The 20000-nt window shown below is 37.9% G+C and overlaps 1 protein-coding gene across 1 annotated transcript in view; it reads right to left on the reverse strand.

Moving 5' to 3' along the window:
• Positions 1 to 20000, reverse strand: part of PDZD2 (PDZ domain containing 2) — a 2738687-nt gene that overhangs the window by 2600661 nt on the left and 118026 nt on the right. The window lies entirely within an intron of this gene.

Consider the following 20000-nt stretch of genomic DNA (forward strand, 5'->3'; position numbering starts at 1 on the left):
ATTTCAATCTCTATACCATTTAAGTGCACATTTAATGTTCAGTGTCTCGTTGAGACCTGGATAGACATCAGCTCTCAGTTCTATTTGCCATTTTAATTCCCGGACTTGCAGGAATGTGTCCATGTCCCCTACAAATTCTGTTATTTTTTCCAGCGCTGTGAATTTGAATCCTGTGAAGTTTGGGCAAATAGCACTGTGTTTAGCCAAGGCATTCAAACTGTCCTGTTTTTGTATTGCTGCAGTGTGTTCCTTAATACGGCTACTCAGCTTTCTGTTCGTTTTGCCGATATAGAAATTCCCACAGTGTTCGCAGAAAGCACAGTAGACTACATTTTTTGTGTTGCAGTCATAGTGGTCATGTAGACTAACAGTTCTGTTGCAGTGCAGGAAGGTGACATTGTTGTCTTTTCGTATGTGTACACAGGCGACACACTTGCCGCAGTCAGACATTCCAGGTTCTGTCGATACTTCGCTCTGTGGGGATGAGCTTTTATTCCTCTTGAACGCACCACCAAAAGAAGAGGTTCATTTGAAACAGAAGTTCGGGGATGTCCCAAGTAACTTTGTCAGACCTTTTTCTCCTCCCAGCATGTCCCAATTGATGGTGAGGACCCCTCTGATTCCAAACATATCTGTGGAAATTGGAAGGGGGAAACTTGACACCCAGTCCTTTTTGTTTGGTCCGTTCTGTGCCCTTGCTGTGAATCCCTTTTCCAGGATTGGTGGGTACCTGGAGTGTCTGTGCTGTATGATCTCTTGGAACAGGTTGTCCACTAAATACTCTGGATATTTTCTTTCTAAGAACAAGTTTCTGAGGTAAAAGTCTTCCTTGATGAAAACCTCGTCCCTAAAAATGAGTCTGGAGAACCGGATGAATTGTCCTTTTACAATATTCTTTTTCATGAAATGGGGATGCTGGCTGCTGAACTCTAGATAGTTATTCCAGAAAGTGGGCTTGCGGTAGATGTTGGAGTCAAACTGTCCACTTTCCGGGTCTATAGTGAGGTGGATATCCAGGAACTGAGTGGTGGTTCCGATATGTCCTACCGTGAGGGTCAGGAAGTCCAGACTCTGGAAAAGGGTTTCCAGAAAATTGCTCAGAGAAAGTCTGTCCCCCTTCCAAACAAAAAAGACGTCATCAATATAACGCCTGTACATTATGGTGTTGTTGAACCTGGGCAGTGATTCAACCTTATCCATTTCCCAGGCACTGAGGACTAAGTTTGCATATGCCGGGGCCATTTTGGACCCCATGGCTACCCCTTTCTGTTGGTGGTAAATCTTCCCATTGAATTGAAAGAAGTTATTTCTTAATACTGCTTCTGTTAACCTGCATACAGTATTAATCTTAGTCCCGCTTAGGTTGGAGTGCCTGTTCAGGTACTGTCTGGTGAGGGACAGTCCTTTGGCATGGGGGATGTTTGTGTAGAGTGCTTCTACATCTAGGGTGACCAGTAAATATTCCCCTCCATCCAGCCTTAGTTTGGAGATGTCATTTAGATCTTTAGATAAAAATTCCCATTTATTACAACGAAAAAGTACATTTAACCCACCTATACACCCCCAATTAAAAAATTTTGAATTAAAGGTGGAAAACGAAATTAGAACTCAGTTAACAACAAGACATTCTTATTCCAATTTGACACAAGATGAAAAGAATACCTTAAGAGTTATTAGTAATAATCCTGGCCTACGGGTAATGAAGCCTGATAAGGGGGGTGGCGTGGTGGTTATGGAGACAATCCAATATGAAGGAAAGATGATGGATTTATTAAATGACTCAGACAAATATTCTAGGGTATCCATCAATGAAGTAAATATAGCATACAGAAAATTCAGTTGCTACTACAGGATATGTTAATGGAAGGGTCTATTGACCATAAAACATACAAATATTTGGTAGTGGAGAAACCCAAAATTCCTTGCATTTTTGGAATCCCCAAAGTGCATAAGAATAGTCTTGATCCACCCTCAGACCCATAGTGTCAGCTGAGGGCTCAATAACAGCCCTTTAGCTAAGTTTGTTGACCATAAGATTAAAAATGTTTTAGAAGGTCGTGACAATATTCTAAAAGATTCGTGGGATCTTTTGAGAAAAATTAAGCCGCTTTATATACTGAAGACATATCTTTTGGCACTATGGATGTAATTGACTTGTTTGGTTGTATACCCCATGATTTGGGGTTACTTTGGTTCAAGAAAAATTGGTTGAAAGTAAAAGATGACACACATTGATTTTAGAAATACTTTGACATTGATGGAAGTAGTATTAAAAACAATTTTATCTACTTCCAGGAGAATATTTCAAACAAGAAAAAGGCGTTGCAATGGGGCACATTGTGCCCCAGCATACCAATATAGTTATGGCATTTTGGGAGGAAAATTTCTTCTTAATTCTCCGTTATTAAATGAATGTGTGTTATATACAAGGTTTTTGGATGATTTATGTTTTTTCTGGAAGGGGAACAATGAACAGTTCAACACCCTGTTAACCTACGCCAACAATACTTCAAGTTTTTGAAGTTTACTAGTAACTTCAACTATCAACAATTAAGATACTTAGACCTCTGTATTGGAAAAGTAAAGGAGAGTTTACATCAAGTATTTATAGAAAGGAAACCTTCTCCAATTCCTACTTGCACTACACTAGTTGCCACCCTCCACATCAGAAGAAGGGAGTTTTAAAAGGGCAACTAGTGAGATTGAGTAGAATGACTTCCGACAATAAAGTATTTTTGGAAGAAACTGAATTTTTACGGAATTTGTTTACTAGGAGAGGTTATCCTTTAGATTTATTTAATAAAGTACTTGATGAAGTAAAAAAGAAAAGACTAGATTCCTTTGCCCCTATATTGGGCAAGGATGCTTGTTTGGTCCCAATTCAACAGCAGAAACATTGGATTATCAGCATCTGTTTGGAGTGTTGGCTTGTTACATTTTATCTTGGAGCTTTGGAATTAAAGCCTTTAAATCTTCCAGGACCTGGATTTATTTGTGCTTGGTTCAGTGGTGCTTTTTTCTTTTACAAGTTTGTGTTTTCACTACTTGCTCTTTAACTTTTTATCAGTTTTCGTATGGAGCAGCTACCGAGCGCAGATCTTGGTCCTAGGGGTTCAGAGACAGGAGAACTGCGTAAGTTGATTGGTCAACTAACGCAATTGATTGGCTTATTGACGCCTCTCAGTCAATCGTTTGTTACGCTTGCTTCTTCCATGAAAATACCAGGGAATCAGGAAGCAATACCTGTTCGTTCTACTACGAAGGAGATTGTTTTAAACAATTCAAACACTGAGGTTTGTTTTGCTGAAGAGAGCGTCAGCTTTGACAATAGTTTGGAGGGCTTTCCTCATATAACAGTGGATAATACTGGTGCCAACAACGCTGATGCTGTGGCAGTTAGACCTAAAAGTCAAAGAAGACAGCACCAAGGTGCTGGGGACAAACAAACCAAGGTTGCAGGTACACAAAAACTGTTTTCTGACTGTTTAAAACCAAATATGACTTTAATTCTGAGAATGTCTCAGTTAAACATAGTGTTTCATTTTTTACCTTACTAAATGATTTTGAATATTATTTGGTCAAATACAAGACTTTGGACATTGACAATGACTATCTTAAACATTGTATTTCCCTCAATATTGTTCCTAAAGGTTTGAGGGTTTGTAAATACCCTAACAATGTTTTGGATGGAACAGAATTTAGTAAAGAACTGGTTACTATTTTCGACAATTGTGGGTTCAACATTATGAAGGCTATTATTAGGAACAATGAGAGGTTAATGGAAAAGTTACAGTTGGATATTGACAATATTAACAAAGCACTTCTGAGTGACTTGCTATATACAGTAGAAGAAAATAAATTAAAATATCAGAATGTATTTAAAAGTGTGGATGAAAAATGTAAAGATGTTCAAAGTAGAAAGATTGGTAAAATTAAAAGGGACCAGGAAGAGTATAAGAATAATACACAATACCCAAAACCAAAACTACATTTAGAAACAGTTATGGTAATTGGGGTAGACAAGACACATGTGACTATGGTTGGGGAGAATGTGAAAATGGGAAGTACAAGACCAGATACTAGAGTCTGATCAATACCCCCCCCTTAGAAGGTCAGAGAGGTTAATGAATCAAGGTAAAGTATTTTACAATTCAAAAAACTACAGGGGAAGGGGGAGGGGGAGACCATTTCAGAGGAACCAACAGTTTTGGAACTAACCAAAGGTATCACTAACAACAAGTACACTTGGAGTTATGATGGATTCAACATCTTTAATTATTCAAATGTACAAATAGACAAGTCTTGGTTTGATTTGTTCTCGAAAGGGTTCACCTTTATTCCTACACAGAAAATTGACATTTTTAAATTGTTGGTAGATATCAAGTTGTTCATTCGGAAAAAGAATTTAGAGCTTTTTTTCAAGGGTGGATCTTTAGATAAAAATTCCCATTTATTACAACGAAAAAGTACATTTAACCCACCTATACACCCCCAATTAAAAAATTTTGAATTAAAGGTGGAAAACGAAATTAGAACTCAGTTAACAACAAGACATTCTTATTCCAATTTGACACAAGATGAAAAGAATACCTTAAGAGTTATTAGTAATAATCCTGGCCTACGGGTAATGAAGCCTGATAAGGGGGGTGGCGTGGTGGTTATGGAGACAATCCAATATGAAGGAAAGATGATGGATTTATTAAATGACTCAGACAAATATTCTAGGGTATCCATCAATGAAGTAAATATAGCATACAGAAAAATTCAGTTGCTACTACAGGATATGTTAATGGAAGGGTCTATTGACCATAAAACATACAAATATTTGGTAGTGGAGAAACCCAAAATTCCTTGCATTTTTGGAATCCCCAAAGTGCATAAGAATAGTCTTGATCCACCCCTCAGACCCATAGTGTCAGCTGAGGGCTCAATAACAGCCCCTTTAGCTAAGTTTGTTGACCATAAGATTAAAATGTTTTAGAAGGTCGTGACAATATTCTAAAAGATTCGTGGGATCTTTTGAGAAAAATTAAGCCGGCTTTATATACTGAAGACATATCTTTTGGCACTATGGATGTAATTGACTTGTTTGGTTGTATACCCCATGATTTGGGGTTACTTTGGTTCAAGAAAATTGGTTGAAAGTAAAAAGATGACACACATTGATTTTAGAAATACTTTGACATTGATGGAAGTAGTATTAAAAAACAATTTTATCTACTTCCAGGGAGAATATTTCAAACAAGAAAAATGTTGCAATGGGGCACATTGTGCCCCAGCATACGCCAATATAGTTATGGCATTTTGGGAGGAAAAATTTCTTCTTAATTCTCCGTTATTAAATGAATGTGTGTTATATACAAGGTTTTGGATGATTTATGTTTTTCTGGAAGGGGAACAATGAACAGTTCAACACCCTCTTAACCTACGCCAACAATACTTCAAGTTTTTGAAGTTTACTAGTAACTTCAACTATCAAGAATTAAGATACTTAGACGTTTGTATTGGAAAAAGTAAAGGAGAGTTTACATCAAGTATTTATAGAAAGGAAACCTTCTCCAATTCCTACTTGCACTACACTAGTTGCCACCCTCCACATCAGAAGAAGGGAGTTTTAAAAGGGCAACTAGTGAGATTGAGTAGAATGACTTCCGACAATAAAGTATTTTTGGAAGAAACTGAATTTTTACGGAATTTGTTTACTAGGAGAGGTTATCCTTTAGATTTATTTAATAAAGTACTTGATGAAGTAAAAAAGAAAAGACTAGATTCCTTTGCCCCTATATTGGGCAAGGATGCTTGTTTGGTCCCAATTCAACAGCAGAAACATTGGATTATCAGCATCTGTTTGGAGTGTTGGCTTGTTACATTTTATCTTGGAGCTTTGGAATTAAAGCCTTTAAATCTTCCAGGACCTGGATTTATTTGTGCTTGGTTCAGTGGTGCTTTTTTCTTTTACAGGCTTGCGGTAGATGTTGGAGTCAAACTGTCCACTTTCCGGGTCTATAGTGAGGTGGATATCCAGGAACTGAGTGGTGGTTCCGATATGTCCTACCGTGAGGGTCAGGAAGTCCAGACTCTGGAAAAGGGTTTCCAGAAAATTGCTCAGAGAAAGTCTGTCCCCCTTCCAAACAAAAAAGACGTCATCAATATAACGCCTGTACATTATGGTGTTGTTGAACCTGGGCAGTGATTCAACCTTATCCATTTCCCAGGCACTGAGGACTAAGTTTGCATATGCCGGGGCCATTTTGGACCCCATGGCTACCCCTTTCTGTTGGTGGTAAATCTTCCCATTGAATTGAAAGAAGTTATTTCTTAATACTGCTTCTGTTAACCTGCATACAGTATTAATCTTAGTCCCGCTTAGGTTGGAGTGCCTGTTCAGGTACTGTCTGGTGAGGGACAGTCCTTTGGCATGGGGGATGTTTGTGTAGAGTGCTTCTACATCTAGGGTGACCAGTAAATATTCCCCTCCATCCAGCCTTAGTTTGGAGATGTCATTTAGAAAAGCACAGGAGTCCTTGGTGTAGTATTTGCTGTTCTGTACAATGAGGTTAAGGATGTGGTCCATGTATTGTGAAATCTTTTCTGTTTTTGTCCTTCGGTTCGATACCACGTGGCGGAAAGGTGGATTTTCAGGGTTCTTGTGAACCTTGGGGATTCCAAAAAATTTTTCCAAGGCTGGGTGTCATGACCTGCATGAAGTCTTTTTTGTCTTGAGAGACCTCATCCCTGAGGTACAGTTCCAATAGTAGGTTGTCAATTTGTTTAAAGTTTTGTTGTACCTGGTTGATGTTGACCTTTTTGTAGAACTGGTTATCCATGAGGGATGCTTCAAGTGTTTGGATATATCTCTCCTGCTCCATCACTACTATCCCGGATCCCTTGTCAGCCTTCATGATCCATAGGGATTTGTCCTGACTCAGTTCCTTCCAAGCCTGTCTTTCTTCCCTGTTCAGGTTGTGCCACTTTGCCGAGAGCTTATCAGAAAGGAGTTTCCTGACATCCCTTTCGCAGGTACTCGCAAAGAGGCTCAATGTGTTGGAGAGTGCAGGAGTGTACAGGCTCTTCATGGTAAGGGGTCTGTTGTTATCTTCGGAGCTTTCCTCATCTTCTTCCTCTTGATATTGTTGTATATCTAATTTTAGTTGTAACTTTCTCAGGTAGCACTTGAGGTCCAGGATAACATCCGCCATGTTGGCTCTCTGTGCCGGGATGAAAGAAAAGCCTTTCTTCAGTACCTTATGATACACACACATGCATATATGTATGTATATATATATATATATATATATATATATATATATACACACACACACACACACATATATATATATATATATATATATATATATATATATATATATATATATGTGAGTGTGTGTATTTTAGGATAATGGTTAGTTAAACAGATAGATGTAATGTTATTGTGTGTTTGTGCATGTTTGTGTGTCCAAGAGTGTCTTTGGTAGTGGCAGTGTTACGAGAAGGTTTTGATTAAACCAAGGAGTAGGGTTATGGTTAGGGAAGGGGAAGCATTAGGATTAGCACCCATTACTAAAGTGCTGTAGGGGGACAGCAACTTTTTGAACTGAAAAAATGCGGTACAGTTGCTTGAAAATCAGCTGATTGCATGTAATGGCTTTTTTAGAGGAATATACCCTTTCCCCATAGGAGTGTGGAGGTGCAGAAGGACAAACAGATGTTGCATTCTTTCAAATCTTTGTGATTCAAACTGTTTTAGTAGTATGACAGGAGTTCAAAGTTCTGAAACTTTGAACGTCTGTCATACACTCATATAATTACACACACACACCATTATAAAATGAAATACATCTCTAAAAAGTAAAATACAACATTTTCTACACTCAGAAACATTATTTAATTATATTTAATATTTTTCTCCTCCCGGGAAGAAAGGACTTGAGGATATATGTGCTCTATAACTCATTGCTACAACAAACTGCTAACCAAATTTGCTATTTTCTCTCCAGTTTTAACAACAAATTATAGTTGCTGTCATCCAAAGTAGTAAACGCTAGTATAATTATGAAAACACTTAATGTAGTACACCTTGTTGGAAATTAGATGAGTAAATGAATCATCCTTTTTGATATATATGCAGATGCTGTAATGTTAAAATGGGAGAATACCCTGTAACTGTATATGAATGTCATATCCTGGAAATACCTTGATTTGTATCTTGAGGAGAATGTGCCCTATCAACAGAGTATTAAGCAGATCTGTCAAGAAATTTGGATTCTCTCTAACATCAAGCACTGTTTCATACCTACCTCTAAATTATTATAAACCAGGCTATCCTACTACCTACGATATTCCATGGCTCCTCTGTCTTTACTTTATACTCTGTTAACAGGTCTTTGACAAACTACAGAAAGTATACAACCAGATCACGTTTCACTACAATTTCAAGGCCAGAGACTATCATTCTATGTTTCAGAGTTCCACTAGAGCGACAGAGCTTTCATACAGGATTCCATACAAGCAAAGCTTCTTCAAAGGCAATATAATCCAGATTTAGCTAACTTATTAAGAATGACACAAGTATTTTACAGAACTCCACTCATATGGTGTCGCTAAGTCTAAAACCATGAGAAGTGCAAAATGAAATTATTCACATGCTGTTGTTATCAACACATGCATTTCCTCCCATTTGAGTATTATTTATTTTATTTTACAATGAATTTGTCAACCAGGTAACTGCACTGGTCTAGCACCTTTTCAGCCATTACCCAAGCCATATGACAAAAGGTTAACAATACTTTTATTTACAATGCTTAGATCTTCCATTAATATAAACACATACCTTGACATACAACACACAGAAGAAAGCATTTAATAATACATATTGTATACTGGCCATTTACAAATGGCCTGTATGCCGCATTTAGGTAAAATAAAGTAGAACTAAATCTTATAGATTATTTAAGTCATACTGTTTCATATTGACATGTTCATTGCACAAATGAAAACTAAAGTAAGAGTGCCAATACATCACACAGATCATACAAAGGGTCAAACTTCAGGGGTCCAAATCGAGAAGTAAGAGTGCCAATACATCACACAGATTATACAAAGGGTCAAACTTCAGGGGTCCAAATCATGAGATGATATGTCAGCGAGCAAAGGAGAGTAGTATTGCTGAAATTGAATTTATCCTCAAGTCTTGGTGAGTACCTTCACAAGGTGGACCCTGTTTTTCACAAAATCTCACCAAGAAGACACTGATATGTAGACTGTATTTATATAGCATATATCATGGACAGAAGTAGGTCAAAAATTAAAAAAAGATAACTGGGTTTACATGACGCAGGATAAAAAGTGCCCAATCCTGGTAGGCACACTGGTGCCAGAACTGGAAGAAATGACAGTGTAGAATACTCAAAATATAGAAATATCCCTACAATGGGGCTAGGCCTGGCCCAGGGGGAGGATGACCCCCTGTTGTAGAAGGAAGTAGCAGTCCACAAAAATCACAAAAACTGATAAGCCAAAGAAGAGCCATAAAGACAATAAAGTGGACTATTGAGGATAAGAAAGAAATTACGTATTGTTACTAATATGCAAAAAGCCCAGAATTTCCAGACACAAGAGATACAAAAAGATTAAGAGAGAAATTAGAAAAAAGAAAAATACTTCCACAAGAAAAACTGTCAGAAGCTTCAAATACAAATTTGTGGTCATGAATACAACAGATTTGTGAAAAACAGTATATACACCAATAAACTTTGATCCGTTTTTAAAAGGAAGCATCTGAGGAACTGCAAAAATATACACAACAAAACCTAGACATTTTTGAAAAGTATAAAAATGAAATATGGACATGGGAAAGAAAGAGAGATTTGATATGGTGCAATATTTATGCAAAGGCGAAAGTCAAATTAATCAACATAAAGAAAACAGCCCCAAAGATATTCAAAGAGAAATACAGGTAACGGCATCCAGACATGGAACATTTCAAATAAAAAAAATAATATCACAAAGAGGGAATGTACAAAAGGAGATTAGTAAAGCAGAAGTTAAAAAATAGAAAATGAAGCCATGGAGTACCTGCGAAGCAGGGGTGTAGATAGGATTTTCAAATTTGTACTGACAGCTCTCAAACTGCTACCCCCCTCCCCAGCCAAGCTACGGCCATTCTCATAATTCACGGTTCGCTCTTTTAGTGTCGATGAAGAGGCATTCGCTGTAATGCTTCTTCAGTAATATAATATAAATTCACTCAAACTCGGTTCCTTGAATTGAAAATTAACCTGAAATGTCAGTTCTTTGAAAAATGCAGCATGGTAGTTGGGGTAGAGACTTTATGCTTTTGTTTTCTGTAACTAAGGTACACGTTTTGAGCTTGAGTAAATTACTAACCACCTGCTACTACTAACTAGGATGTTTCATTCACACACACACCCCTACCTACCTCTTAGTGCAAGAAATATGGACAAAGCCTAAAATAAACAGGGACAGATATTAAATAATGTTCTCGTGAACTTAGAAAGTTGCTAGAATAACAGGATTTGTGCTAGTATGAATTTTTCCAAAGGACATGAAGTCTGAAGCTCAAATGTTGTGTCATATTAGCAACTTTAGCCTTCAATGATTTTCTAGAAAATCACAAAATTTATGAGGAACAGACAAAAATATGGGGCAAAACTGAATCTGACATTCTGCAAAATGTGGACAGTTGAGAGGTATGCTACCTACCACACACACACACACACACACACACACACACACACACACACACACACAACCTCTCAACCTCTTACAGCAACAAACTCATAAATAAAACTGAGGCAAAGGCCCAAAAATAAGGACATTTTTTTTAAATATTTCTCTTATAAACTTAGAAAGATAATAGAATAGTAGTAGGTCTTGCATCAGTACGAATTTTCTGAAAGGTATGAAATCTGAAACTGAAATGTCTGCATTATTTTCTAACTTCAGTCTTTAACAATTTGCCACTAATTTGCCAGAAAACTGCAATTTTATGAAAAACGGACCAAAAATGTGATGCAAAAATATAAAATTGCCAGACAATACAGCTGGGAACCTGTCAAAGGAAGGACACCACTTTAATATGAGCACAGTTAACTTAGAGCAGCTGACAAAGTTAGAGAATCTACATGCATTTCTGAAATAAAAGTAATGTATAACTCTGATCATTAGTTATTTATAAAAGTAAAGTAAACCCTCTATGTTTTCTTTCAAAATTGCTATTTTGTGGAGGGATCATTAGGGGAAGAGCAACATTTTGAGCCAAAATCAGGGACAGTTGAGGTTTGGCTATGCCTAATTCTATAAAGCAATTTATTTGCATGTACCTCTCAACCTGTTAATGCAATAAATCTGGACAAGGCCAAATATATTGAGGGAACATATAAACAGTACTAAAATTGCTATTGTATAAACTGGGACAGTTGATAGAACAGGTCTTATTTTAGCATGCATTTTTCTGAAGGTTATAAAGTCTGAAACTAGTGTCATTATTTAGTGACTTAATTCCTAAATCATTTGCCAGAAAACCACAAACTGAGGAACAAACCAAAAATAAGAAGCAAAAAATCTATTCATTCTTTGAAAATCTGGACAGTTGGGAGGTATAGTTCAGCTGGGGCTAAGTTTGCCGCCTTCCCTCACAAAACCATGGTCGAATGGAGCCTCCCTGCAGCCATTCCAATGATCCATTACTTTGCTATTTCACTCCATTTACCATAAACACTAATGTGCATACTGATTTACTTCTATAATGATTTGAACTTCATTTGAAAGTTTTATTTTGCATTTTACAGCATAAACACTAAGACATCTGCTAAACAAACTTGGCATTAAAACTTCTCTGCCCTTGAAACTCACATTCATTGAAACAACATTAAAACCCACATTCAAAGAAAAATACATTTTACCCGTGGCAGACAAAAATTAATTCTGGGCTGCTTTTAAATCATAGGCCCCTTGCATATTAAACATACATGTGCTCTTTGATACACCTTCCTATTGCTTTAAACATTTTTCCAGTAAACAATGAAACAAAACTGCCCAATTCAGAACATTTCCATCATAAAAATCTAGTCAAACTTCTACAGTCCACCATTATCAGTAAATAATATGCACAATCTCTGAAGTAGTAAAAAAAGTCATCTAAATAATTCCACGTTAAATAAATCTAACTAATTAAGAGGTTGCTGCTAGCAATCACCTTTATATTTCATGACTTCACCGAAAAATAAAGTGTCTGATGCCCCTGAGGAATAAATTGCCTAAATTACATTAATAATAAGCTAGTAATATTGCAATAGGAAATGGATGGCAAACTGATAACAGGCTCATAGTTAGTGTCTTAACTTACAGTACAGCAGCATTCACCCCTTATGGGAGTAGAACCAACAACCTTCTGCATTAAAAGCAAGTACACAACATTTTGTGCTACTAGCAATGTGAGCTGACTTAGCATAATCAGCACTAAACTTCTTCCCCTGCAGCTCTCAGTTCCTTGTAAAATCTACACAATACTCAACTACATCTCAACAGCACAAGAAGTCTGGAAAAGCCAAATTTATTGGGGTGGGTCAAAAGGGCAAAAACAGGAACACATTAAACATTGCTTGTATAATCTTGGAAAGCTGCTAGAATAAAATGCTGTGTTACCATCATACATTTTACTGCCAAGGTCACTGTGCAAAATAGTCAGAACAACATACCACTATGCCAAATCACCTGCTTTGTGAAAGAGAGGAAGACTGAAACTTAAATGGCTATCATTTAATGAATTCAGTTCTCACCATAGCTGTCAACCTCTTAGCACAAAACACCTGGACAAACCCAGTAATGAGGGAATACAGCCCTCAAACATATTCAGTGAATTCAGTTCTTGCCATAGCTGTCAACCTTAGCACAAAAACCTGGACAAAGCCAATAACAGGGTATTACAGTCCCAAAAATAAGGACAAATTTCAAATAGTCATAAACTTAAAAATTGCTATAAAAAGGTTGTGTTACTATATATTTATTGCTAGAAAAAAAGTTGTTTTACTATGTCACAAACACAGGGATAAGATGCAGACTCCACACAGAAGGCACCCCAGCCAAGAATCAAACCAGAAAACCTATAGCTGTGAGGCAACAATACTGCCACTGCACCATCAAATATGTAAGGAAGTAAACATTCAGAAACCTGAAGTCTGAAATTTAAATGCCTGTCAATTTGTTAATCAGGACAGTCTGACTTGGAACAAAACAATTCTCAGCAGAGGCCCAGGAAAAATAATGCAGACATGTCTTTGTAACATGGGAGGACACAAAAGCAAACCCACACAAACACAGGGAGAAGATACAGACCCCACAAAGAAGGCACCCCAGCCAAGAACCAAACCCAAGAACCTACAGCTGTGAGGCATCAATGCTACGTTGCTACCACTGCACCATCAAATTTCAAGTATTGCAATATTTAAACACCACAGATATGAGGAATAGATCAGATCAAATATGAGGCAAAATCTGCAAATTTTTAATTCAGGTCTTTAACACCTGCATACAAGGTACAGGGTTCAAGCCTGAGGTATTCCCTACCACACCACCATGAGTAATCACCAGTACATCCCACCTGGGGCATTTTCACACACACACACACACACACACACACACACACACACACACACACACACACACACACACACACACACACACACACACACACACACTATATTACTCACCAACCCTCGGTTGCAAGACCCTTCTAAATAAAGTCCTTGAAGTGAGACCAACATAACGTGTACATCCTCCTGCTCGACCAACATAATGCTTGAATCCTCCCGCTCGAAAAGCATTTGAACTGGCGGCCGGAAATACATGCGCGGTGAGCTCCATTCCGACTGGCTGCCCTGATGAGCTGACGTCATCGTGCAGTAAAGCGCGAAAAAAAAAAAAGTGAAAATTTAAAAAGCTACCCCCCTTCTAAATAAGTTGTACTGAAATCAGTACAGTGCGTATGCCTCCCGACGTCCCTGCTGCGAAGTGAAGGATTTGGTGTAGAAGGTCTAACACAGGTTACATCACAGCATAATGGAACAAGCCCCCAGAGTAAGGAGAAACAGGAAGATCAGGAGACATCTGAAGAAGAAATATGAACACATGAAATAAAAAGAGATTTAATATGGTGTATTATCTATGCAAAGGAGAAAGCAAAACTAATAAATACTAAAAAGCAGCACCAAAGATATTTGAAGAGAAATACAGGCAAAGGAATCCGGATATGGAAAACTTTACAATACAAAAAATAAGAAGACAAAGAGGAAAAGTAGAAAAGGAGATTAATAATGGAGAAGTTAAAGAAATAGAAACTGAGGTTATGGGGTACCTCTGAAGTGAAGGATTCAGTGTACTAAAAATAATTTGGAAAACACCAAGACAGGATAGAACAATGGACTTCCAAATTAAGGGGAAACCAGTGGCACAGGAAGCAATTGGTCAGGTGCCATATGAAGATATTTTGGAGCCTTCCATGGGAAAACAGTATAAATGTTCACTTGAATCTGGACAGCAAGGGAAAGAACAGGAAACCATGGAAACTCTGATGCAGTCAATGTTGAGGAGTGATAGGCCAGTGAGTTCCCATATGACAGAGCAACTGATGGCACAAGATGAAATTGAAGAGAATGTGCCACAGGAAGATGCAATAGAACTTTCTATAGTATACCCGCAGGAAATGGAAAACAAAAAATGTGTCCTCAGTTTAGAAGAAAACAAGCTAAGAGTTTCTCTCCAAACTGTCCCACTTTAATCTCTCCTCCTCTACTCTATCCTAGTTCTTGTCATACCTATCAAATAGAGCTCAATCAGTCAAATGGCTCTCCGCAACCTCACCTTTCCTCCCTGTTCAAACTGGTGTGCCTCAAGGCTCCATCCTTGGCCCACTATTATTTAACAACTTTACTAATAATCTCTACCAGTCATGCCCCCTCTCCACACTCATGCAATATGCCAATGACTCGACCATCATCTCAACCTCTGACAATCTACCCCACCTACTCACCCTCACTCAAGACACCCTCCACTCTGTTGAAAGATGGCTCACCTTTAACTAACTGCTACTAAACCCCAACAAAACAAAACTAATTCACTTACTCTCTAAGTTCCTACAACACCCCAAAACCACCTTCTCAGTCTGTTCTCTAAACAACACTACTATTAACGTTGAATCTCACACTAAACTTCTAAAGTCTATATAGATAATTAACTCAAGTTTGACATCCACATTTATAACTGCATCAAGAAAACACACCAAAAACTAGGATCACTATACAGAAATAAAAACTTTTTAATACATGAATCTAGATTGTCCCTAGCTGAAGCCTACCTACTGCCTACCCTACTATATGCTGCCCCAATCTTCACTAACCTTCAAAAGAAGTTGTCAACCAAACTCGAACTTGCCTACAACAAAATTGCAAGATTTGCCACTAACCTTCCCTATCGCTCGCATCACTGCCTCTCCTTATAAAAACTCCACTGGTTAGAACTCCACAATCAACTCCTCTTACCACAACTCCTTCTTACACATACTATCATCCATCAACCAACAGCCTGTCCTTCTCTAGCAATCATCATCTCCCCCTATAACCTAACTGGAAACTTCGTAGCTATGACCAGCACCTCCTTCAAATTACCAAACCTAATAAAGTTATAGGAAAAATGCTTTATAGTCACTCAGTTAGCACATCTTGGAACCAACTCCCTCTTCAAATCAGAACTATTCAAAATCCATCTAATTTCAAACTCACCATAAAGGAATATCTGCTCAACTCCTGGAACTGCCCCTGTAAAGACCCTACTTGAACCCTGCCTACACTGCCCCCTTGTCTCGATTTTGCTGACTACTCTGCCTCTTCTCCCCTCACCTGCTGCCACTTTTTCTCACTGTTACCTATTCCTGTCTGTATATCTAGACTCTCCTGCTCTGTGACCCTGCCCTCCCTCTATACCCCAATATTCACTCTATACTTCTACCTCCAGTCTCTTCCTCCTCTTTCATTCTATACCCCCTCCTCTTCACTCCATTCTGTGCATGAATCACTCTCTCTGACATATGTATGCCCCTTTACACTAAGCAATAAGTCAACATTTTCCCATTCCAAACTACTGATTTCTCAATAAGCTTCCTGTGCTTGTAAGGAACACAATTGTTAATTTATTTGTTTTGTTTGTTTTTCCTTGCCTTACATTGTAAGAAGAAAAAAAAGTTATCTATCTATGCAGTATGCTACCTCCTCTTGGTTGTATATTTTAAATGCTGTACTTAATTGTATGTGTAAATACCTTATTGATTGTAAAAATGCTTTACTGTAATTGGAGCTTTTCTCCTCAGGTCTCTGCTAAAAAAGGGCACCTGCCCAGCCAGACCAACCCAGTTAACAAACGGCAAATAAATAAATATTTAATAGAGATAGATAGACATATTAAGATCAATGAAAGAAATAGACTGCAGAAGGCTAATAAAACCCAAAAAGTAAGAAGTTTGATAAAAAATTAAACACAGTAATTAGGACCATACCTCCCAACTGTACCAAATTACTCGGTTTTTACCGAGTTTTGGGGTCCAAATAATGGGGTGCCACAATTCCCGAGGGGCACCCTTCATTCCCGATTTTTTTTTTTTTCTATCACACTTTTGGAGCTGACGTCATCACGTGTACAATGACATCAGCTCCATCAGCCTGTCGGAACTGAGCTGGCTGCGAGCACGGAAAGCTTCACAGCTCTGGTACTGCTTGTTAAGCATGGAAGACTGCTTTTCCTTACTGAAGAAATGCAGAACATAAGGTAGGTTGCTTTTGAACTGACAATGCTTTTGAACCGAACTGAACGTATACTTTTGAACTGCTCAGGTAGTATGTCCGCTTTTGAACTAAACGTGTGTGTGTGTGTGTGTGTGTGTGTGTGTGTGTGTGTGTGTGTGTGTGTGTGTAAATTCCCAAAGAGAGATGAGCCCCTGCAAATATGGTAGCTGCATGGCTCCAAAAAGTCCTTAAGCAAAACCAAAAATACAGAGCCAGCAAACCGTGACAGAAAAGTTTATTAATATAAAATAGGAGAACAAAACACAGACCCTAATGTTTATGGATATCAGTTGGGTATGACAACCCTGTGTTTTCAAAAGTCAAACATTCCTCTTATGCTGTGCTGATGATGCCATAACGAGACAGAAACATGCATGTCCACAGCTAGACGGTTTGGCTTTATTGGCCTGAAATTGTCCATAAACAGACTTAAAGTGTACCCAACTGATATCCATAAACATTAGGGTCTGTGTTTTGTGCTCCTATTTTATATTAATAAACTTTTCTGTCACGGTTTGCTGGCTCTGTATTTTTGGTTGTGTGTAAATGCCCCCAAATGAATACCCCTGGTGGCTAGAGGTACTCAGGCTCAAACTCTGTACCTTGGGTAAAAGTAAAAAGAGCCCAAAGTCCCTAATCACCACCACTTGTGAATTTCTGCCTCATATTTTTGTTCTATTCCTCAATAAATCTGTGTTTTTTGGGGATTTTTGTGGCAAATCACTTAAGAATTGAATTAGCTAAATAATGACAGGCATTTGAATTTCAGACTTCATATTCTTCAGAAAATAAATGGTAATACAAAACCTTTTTATTCTAGCAATTTTCTAAGTTTATAAGATCAATATTTGAAATTTGTCCCAATTTTGGGGCTGTATTCCCCCATTATTGGCTTTGCCCAGGTTTTTTGTGCTAAGAGGTTGAGAGCTATGGTGAGAAGTGAGAAATGAATTCACTAAATGATGGCCATTTATGTTTCAGTCTTCCTGTCTTTCTGGAAACTGATGATTTGGCATGGATCTATATTAGATCAGCGAATGCTTAAAAAAGCGAACGCTGATTGATCGAACTTATGTAAGCAAAAGCTTACAATCTCGAACTGTCAGATCAGCGATTTTTTTCCTAGGGAAAAAAATTGCTGATACAAAGCACATACACACAACACAAGCACACCAAACAAACAGCAATCTACACACATACACCTACAATCTGACACCTAACCCTACACTAAACTATACACACACCACTAACTATCCACTTACCTTAACCCAAACCCTAACCCTAAGGTCCATCACTATTGCACACTCACCTCACTCGCTCCAAAACCCTAACTCACCTAACCCGCCCTAACCCTCACGTCCACACAATCACACACATACCTAACCCGCGCCCTAACCCTAACTCACCTAACCCACCCTACACTCACATCCACACAATCGCACACTTACCTGAATCCAACCCGTAACTTTCCACCACAGCAGTGAAAATACTGAAGCAACAGAAATGGACAACCAAATTCTTTCCCTAGGAAAAAATTGGGGTTTCTGTTGCTTTGATATTTTAAACATTTGCTTAAATAAGTTCGATCAATCAGCGTTCGCTTTTTTAAGCGTTCGCTGATCTAATATAGACCCATTTGGCATAGTGGTATGTTGCTCTGACTGTAGTGGACAGGGTCCTGGGTTCAAGTTTTGGCAGTGAAATACATGGCGGTAACAGAACATTTTATTCTAGCAATTTTCCAAAATTATAGAAGCAATGTTTAAAATGTGTCCCTGTTTTTAGGACTTTTGACCCCCCCCCCCCCAAAAAAAATTAAATTGAAAATAAGTGTGAATGCCTATAGCTTATACTACTGTCATTCTATTTTTATATGTATGCATGTATATATATATATATATATATATATATATATATATATATATATATATATATATAGTTGCCCTTTATAATCTTGAAATACAGAAATCTCGAATTTTGGTATCTCGAGACCATAAAACCGAAACCACAAAACACTGACAGCCCAAAACCGCAAAATTTCAAATCCGAACACACAGCATACACCACCCCACAGACACCACAATGCACACACTACAAAACAAAAACAACACACAAAAACAAAACACCACACATCCACAAACCTACACTACTCCATATTGATCAATGGAACCTATATATATATATATATATATATATATATATATATATATATATATATATATATATGGTTCCCCCTTTAATATCTAAAAATACTGAAATCTCAAATTTCAGTATCTCAAAACCATAAAGGTGAATGTTCAAAACCCGAAACCCCAAAACCGTGAAATACAAAATATCGAACATAAACATACCATACACGACATGACACATACACTATTCTACCCACACTACAACAAATCAAACAACAAAGCATTCACAAACACAATATCACAAACCAACACACCTATACTATATATAAGCAGGGGGGCAAGCCCCCCCCTGCACCCTCCATGTGGGAGTCTGTGCCCACTACACCACCCCTACTTATATATACTAACTCCAAGATTGCACAAATATAAAAAGACAGTAAACTCACACACACCCACATCACACATATACAAACAGCAACACATCCAACACTCATATTTTCACCTGCCTACTCTAACCCACAAGTACAACTTACAAACGCACTCACATACACTTAAACTCCCAACCCAAAACCCTTACAAAACACTCATCTTAAATTCCACCTAAATCCACACAGTACATTGGACACCATCCAAAACAAACACTCCATGTAAAGTAAATCCATAACCGTGAATTCGAGATATTTGAACTTGCAATTATGCACTTTTGCTATTCTGAATATTCGCCTTTATGGTCTCAAGATACTGAGGGCGGCCATGGTGGTGCAGTGGTTAGTGTTTCTGAAAGGTTTCTGTTCTGACAAAGCAGTCACTATGCAACGCCTTGTCATTCTGGGCTTGTGTGATTATTGATTTCAACTGTGTGTACAGACCTGTTTGGTGCCTTATTTATACACATTCTTTTGGGAACTTTAGAGGACTGGTTACCATCAGCATGAACGGTAGATGATCAGCTGGTTACGAAACTAGTGGACTATTAGTTTGAGTTAACTGTTCATTTAATATTTCTAATGACTGAAGT

This window comes from Protopterus annectens, chromosome 1.part1 (assembly GCF_019279795.1).
Source record: "Protopterus annectens isolate FY-2018-M chromosome 1.part1, PAN1.0, whole genome shotgun sequence".
NCBI lineage: Eukaryota > Metazoa > Chordata > Ceratodontiformes > Protopteridae > Protopterus > Protopterus annectens.